This window comes from Macaca mulatta, chromosome 14 (genome assembly GCF_049350105.2).
Source record: "Macaca mulatta isolate MMU2019108-1 chromosome 14, T2T-MMU8v2.0, whole genome shotgun sequence".
Taxonomy (NCBI): Eukaryota; Metazoa; Chordata; class Mammalia; order Primates; family Cercopithecidae; genus Macaca; species Macaca mulatta.
Window position 1 is genome coordinate 47433611 of NC_133419.1, and position 6734 is coordinate 47440344.

Here is a 6734-nt window from a genome sequence, read left to right on the forward strand (position 1 = left end):
AACATGGAATTTTTTTTTTTTTTTTTTTTTTTTTTTTTTTTTTTTTAGATGTAGTTGCCCAGGCTGGAGAGTGCAGTGGTGCAATCTCGGCTCACTGCAAGCTCTGCCTCCCGGGTTCATGCCATTCTCCTGCCTCAGCCTTCTGAGTAGCTGGAACTACAGGCACCTGCCACCATGTCTGGCTAATTTTTTTGTATTTTTAGTTGAGACGAGGTTTCACCGTGTTAGCCAGGATGGTCTCGATCTCCTGACCTCGTGATCTGCCTGCCTCGGCCTCCCAAAGTGGTGGGATTACAAGTGTGAGCCACCGCACCCGGCCAAACAATGGAAATTTTTAATGATGGATTTCAGTTCTTCTCACCTCTGGGTATTTGTAATATTTGGTAACTCAGGAGTTCTGAGAGTCTTAGAATTTTCATGCATTTTAAATATATGTCTTCAAAGCACCTAGGAATATGTAAATAGTTACCCAAATGTGAGAACAGAATTGAACTAAAAGCTTCATATATATATTTATATATATATATATATATATATATTTTTTTTTTTTTTTTTGAGATAGAGTCTCACTCTACTGCCCAGGCTGGAGTGCAGTTGCATGACTTCAGCTCACTGCAACCTGGGATTGCAGGCCTGCTTCACCATGCCCGGCTAATTTTTGTTTTTTTAATAGAGATGGGGTTTCACCATGTTGGCCAGGCTGGTCTTGAATTTCTGACCTCAGAAGATCCACCCACCTTGTCCTCCCAAAGTGCTGGGATCGCAAGCATGAGCCACCATGCCCAGCTGGTTAATAATTCTTAATCAGTGAATCATTGTTCAAAGACATAGTTAATATTCTCATGACTTTTTAAGGACGCTCAAAAGCTGACCTTCAGAATGCCTACATTTCTTTACCTATATATTTTGCCATTTGGAGTTATACAAGTAGTAATGACACACCAAAATGTACATAATTATTGTTAGTTTTTAAGTTGGCTTCCAAATTCAAAAAAGAAAAAAATCCTGAATTCTCTAAAGGAATATATGATAGAGTCCATATATTAATTCATAGGAAGTGTTTAAGGTACTATGGTCTATTTTGGTCTAATCTTTGTTTTACTATGTAATATACATTTATGATTTACAAGTTTGTTATTCAGTGCAATAATAAATGAACACAAAATTTATGTTCTCAACCAATATTTACTTTTTCCCAAACATATGTTAAAAATTTATTTAAACTTATATTAGCAATTTTATTAGTTTAGGAAATCCATTATATCTTATACTTCTTAAAAAGCCTATGCATGTGAGATAGAAGCCAAACACATCTGGAGCCTGGTAACCACTCTTCAGAGTTCTTGGTAAAGTCTTAGTGTTATGTTCCTGTCGACGAAAAGAGTCAAACACACTAACGTATTTGAAGAGATTTATTCTGAGCCAAATATGAGTGACCATGGCCCATGACACAGCCCTTAGGAGACCCTGAGAACATGTGCCCAAGGTGGTCAGCGTGCCGCTTGGTTTTATACGTTTTAGGGAGACATGAGACTTCAGTCAAATATATTTATAAGGTACATTGGCTCAGTCCAGAAAACTGGGATAATTCAAAGTGTTAGGTGGGAGGCTTCCAGATTATAGGTAGATTTAAAATTTTTCTAATTGGCAATTAATAGAAAGGAATGTCTGGGTTGCTGTATGAGGTTGCGGAGACCAGTTTTATCATGCAGGTGAAGCCTCCAGATGGCAGGCTTCCAAGAGAATAGACTGTCAATTTTTCTTATCAGACTTAAGGTCTGTGTTGATATTAATGCTGGAGAGCTATAAGGAGGCATGTGTGTCACCCCCACTTCCAGTCATGGCCTGAATCAGCCTTTCAGGTTACATTTTAGAGTGCCCTGGCCTAGAAGAAAGTCCATTCAGATGGTTGGGGGGCCTTAGAATTTTATTTTTGGTTTACACTCCTCATCTGTAAAATGCACTAAGTCTACTATACTGGATTATTGGAGAAGTTATGCTGCAAGAGGACTTTGCAAAAAACAAAAAAAAAAAAACCTCCTCATTTTCCACATGTAAAGAATTATTAATACAGTCACTCTCTTAACAGATATTCCCCCTTAGCTTCTGGATGATTTTATCTTCCACAAGAGGCGATTAATTTTTGCTTCTAGTAGGCAGTATATAATGGCTTGGTAAAGTCTTAGTCCAGTTAGGGATTGAGCCAAAGAGAAGTTGAGCTTCAGTCTTTGTGAGGGCTGTTCTATTTCCAGTTCACCTTGACTTTTAGGGTGTAGCCCTTTAGGGATCTCAAGAGAAAACTATGGGTGTGTACCAGGGCTTCTCCTTGGGGGCTCTGGACTCCTACTTTTGTCCCCTCCTTCATGTCCACCATTTCCTCCTCCCATCCCTACCCTATGAGATTGCTAAAGGTACTGTTCAGCTTCTTAGTTGTTGATTTCAGTCAAGATTCTTAGCCTCCAAGACATTGCTTAGTAATTAGCAAGTGCTTCAAGGAGAAAAGTAGTGCCAAATATAATCTCTCAGCTTTCAGATCTTGGCCCTTCAAGTTCTTGCTGCTTTGATAGCTCTCCAATGACTTGAAATAGATTTTAAAAATATTTTCTGTCAAATTTTCTAGTTGTTTTTTTGTGACAGAAAAGGTTTGCAGCTAGCTAATCTTCCTTTAGCAAAAGTAGAAAATTGACCTTGAAGTAAATAACTTCTTTGAGCCTCAGTTTTCTCATCTATAAAACAATGATCCTGGCCAGGCAAGGTGGCTCACACCTGTAGCCCTAGCTACTTGGGAGGCTGAGGCAGGAGGATCACTTAAGCCCAGGAGGTAGAGGCTGCAGTAAGCCATTATCGTGCCACCTGCACTGGGCAACAGAGGGAGACCCTGCCTCAAAAAAACAAAATAAAATAAAATAATAATCCTAACAGCACTTATCATACTAGTATTATTGGGATGATCAAATAAAATAATCCAATGGGAAAAATTTCCTAATCTTTATGGTGCAGAGATGCAATCTGTATGTTCCCAAATACTTTATATTTTCCTCTTTTGGGGAGACAAGGCATCTGAAAGTAAAGCCATTAAATGGTTTAAATCTAGTCCCATTCAAGAACTGCAATTCATCCAGGCTGCTCATGGGAAGAACTAGGCAGTGGCAAGTACATAGTTGAAATAGTTGCAACATCTCAACACTTCCAATCAATTATATTAAGGGATATGACATAATAATATAACTGTAGGTTAGTTAAAATATTGATGCTTGTACATTCAAGGAGTGGAGTCAGAAAACAACTATATTCTTCCAGACCTCTCTCTATTAAAACTGGCTCTGTAGGTAGTTCTTCCTTGCCCTGCTGGATGAAATCTCAGATTGCTGCCTGAGTTTTCTGCTTGCTCACACATAATAAAAAGTCCTTAGCTCCTAATTTCCATTTCTCTCTCTCTCTCTCACACACACACATACTCTCTCTCTCTCTCTCTCTTTCAATATTTAAAAAGGCTAGTCCTGTGGAAAAACTTCAATAAAACAAACTTTAAGGTTGAAACTTTTTCCCTCCTCTAGAACTGAGAAAGGAGTGGGTGTGCTTAGTTTCTTCATTTGGTTGTCCCTTGTTACTTAGTGGATGCCTGGGACTCCTCCAGGGTTGGGGAGATGTAGAGGGGAGGAGAGGTAAGGAGGAGAAAAGTTCTTTTTGGTCTGATACTGTTGTGAGTTGGCATCAGTGTTTTCTGTACTTGGTAAGTATTTCATGCTGACATTTTCTTGTGGGCGTTTTGGAAGACCTTCCTACCTTCTTATTTCTTGGGATTTCTTGACGTGGGTAAATGTATCTCTGTGGGCTGTTAAATTCATTTCCCTCACCCTTAAGGAATCTAGTGATTGACTCTCCTGTGGGTGTCACTTCACCCTTCCAGAAATTCTCTTGGACAAGGTCTAAGACCATCCCCCAGCCAGTTTGTTCATGTATGGGAAATGGACAGTTTTTATTTTGAAAAACTCTGGGTGTGAAAGACCTCCCCAAAGCATCACTTTGTCTTCACTCAGCTATTAGAGGGGATATCCAGCCACAAGCCCTTGTATTTCTCAGAACAGATTGGACAGAAGCCTGTCTGGCTCCTAATATAGAGGGATGCATACCAAGCTCTCTCAGGGACCCAGCTAAACTAACTTTCCTTAAACATGAGATGTGTGAGACCTACACCACATTGATAATTGTGGTCACATATCCTACTAGAATTTTCTCTGGTCTCTTAACCTTTTTTGTAGACTGAAAGTCATACGCTGGTTTCTAGACAGTTGCTTTGCAGTCCTGCTTTGGTGGTCTTGCACCTTATATTATGATATAGGAGTAACTAGCATTTGTTGCTCAGCCAAAACTTGTTGCGGGAAGTCAGGGACCCCAAACGGAGGGACCGGCTGGAGCTGCGGCAGAGGAACATAAATTGTGAAGATTTCATGGACATTTATCAGTTCCCAAATAATACTCTTATAATTTCTTACACCTGTCTTACCTTAATCTCTTAATCCTGTTGTCTTTGTAAACTGAGGATGTACGTCACCCAGGACCACTAAGACAATTGTGTTAACTGAACAAATTGATTGTAAAACATGTGTGTTTGAACAATATGAAATCAGCGCACCTTGAAAAAGAACAGAGTAACAGCGATTTTCAGGGAACAAGAGAAGACAACCATAAGGTCTGACTGCCTGTGGGGTCAGGCAAAATAGAGCCATATTTTTCTTCTTGCAGAGAGCCTGTAAACGGACATGCAAGTAGGGAAGATATCGCTAAATTCTTTTCCTAGCAAGGAATGTTAATAATTAATACCCTGGGGAAGGAACGTATTCCTGGGGGGAGGTCTACAAACGGCCACTCTGGGAATGTCTGTCTTATGCGGTTGCGGTAAGGACTGAGATACACCCTGGTCTCCAGCAGTAACCTCAGGCTTACTAGGGTGGGGAAAAACCCCATCCTGGTAAATTTGAGGTCTGACTGGTTCTTTGCTCTCAAATCCTGTTTTCTGTTGTTTAAGAGGTTTATCAAGACAATACGTGCACTGCTGAACATAGACGCTTATCAGTAATTCTGCTTTTGCTCTTTGCCTTGTGATCTTTGCTTTTGCCCTTTGCCTTGTGATCTTTGTTGGACCCTTATCGGGAGTTTCTGATTTTGCCCTTATCCTGTTTCCTCAGAAGCATTTGATCTTTGTTCTCCTTTTTGCCCTTTGAAGCATGTGATCTTTGTGACCTACTCCCTGTTCACACACCTCCTCCCCTTTTGAAATCCTTAATAAAAACTTGCTGGTTTTGCAGCTTGGGGGGCATCATGGTCCTACCGATATGTGATGTCACCCCCAGTGGCCCAGCTGTAAAATTCCTCTCTTTGTACTCTTTCTCTTTATTTCTCAGCTGGCCGACACTTGTGGAAAATAGAAAGAACCTACATTGAAATATTGGGGGCGAGTTCCCCCAATAAAAACTGAGTGGGGAAGAGTCCCATTTTTACATCTTGTTACACATGCTAGCAAGAAATGGTCAGCACAAAAAAGCCCACTCATAAGAGAGTCAGCAAGCATGGTATAGCTCCTTCACATTCAGATCCCTAGAGAATGAAGAGCTGTTTTATCTCTCCAAAGCTGGCGTTTTTCTTGGTATGGTCATCGACATTCTCCAGATGCCACACGTTGGAGAGAGAAAGGTGAGGGCTGCCCTCAAGTGGTCTTACAGGCAGAAATTCCTAAGAGTGGATGGAGTGAAAGAACAGGAAAGAGCAGTGTAAGAGCTCACTAAGACACTTCCCAGAAGCCCAGGTGTGAAGGGCGGTGAGTGCTGGAGACCCCTGTCAGCAGAGGGGCCAAGTGCTACGGAATGTGGATGATCATCTTTAATGTGACCCCATGTGTTCTGTATTCCTGATACCAGTGCCATATTTTCCTTCAGATAAATTGAACTTAACTCCCACCAGCAACACGACGCTGTCTGAGAAAAGCCATTTTATATGGAAATGTTCGTTGGGTGACGATTATCCAGTATTATTAATAGAATGAGCTCAGGGCCGTGCCGAGGCTGCCCCGGCAGGAGTCCACGCTAACCAGCCTCCCCCATTCAGCGTCGTGAGGCGCGGGTTCCCGCTCCATGCCAGGTGCAGAGGGCGACACTGGCGACGTGCCACTCCACTCGCCTCCCAAGGCGCCCCCTCAGATGTTTGCGAACGCACATCAAAGCAGGCTCAAGACAATTGCTCCTGAGATGCCCGGCAGGACCCTGCCCTACCCGTCAGGCTCCATTTCTTGTTCCCGCAAATGGTGATGCCATCCCTGCCCTGTCAACCCCTCTGGGCTGTCGTAGGCCTCCAAGGAGACAAAAACACGAAGGAGCTTTGTGAACTGTGGCGCGCAGTGCACCTGTATGAAACATGAAATTATGACTAAAAATAAAGAGTACGAGGGGGAGGAGCGAGAGGCTGAGAGGCCCAGCGCGACAGGAGGCTGCGGGCGGAGACGCTGCGAGCGCCGCCAGGGCGGGCTGACTGGGAGGCGGCTCCGGGTTTGTCATTCGGCCCCGCCCACCACTGGTCCCCAAAGGCCCGAGGGCGCGTCCGCACCCCCTCTCCTGGCCCGCAGGCCCCTTCCCACCACAGATCCCTCCCAGCGCCTGCTCCATTCGCGACCCAGGTCCCGCCCCTGCGCCAGGGCTCCCGCGCCCACCCCTCCCCGGCAGGCCCCGCCCTCGTGCGGT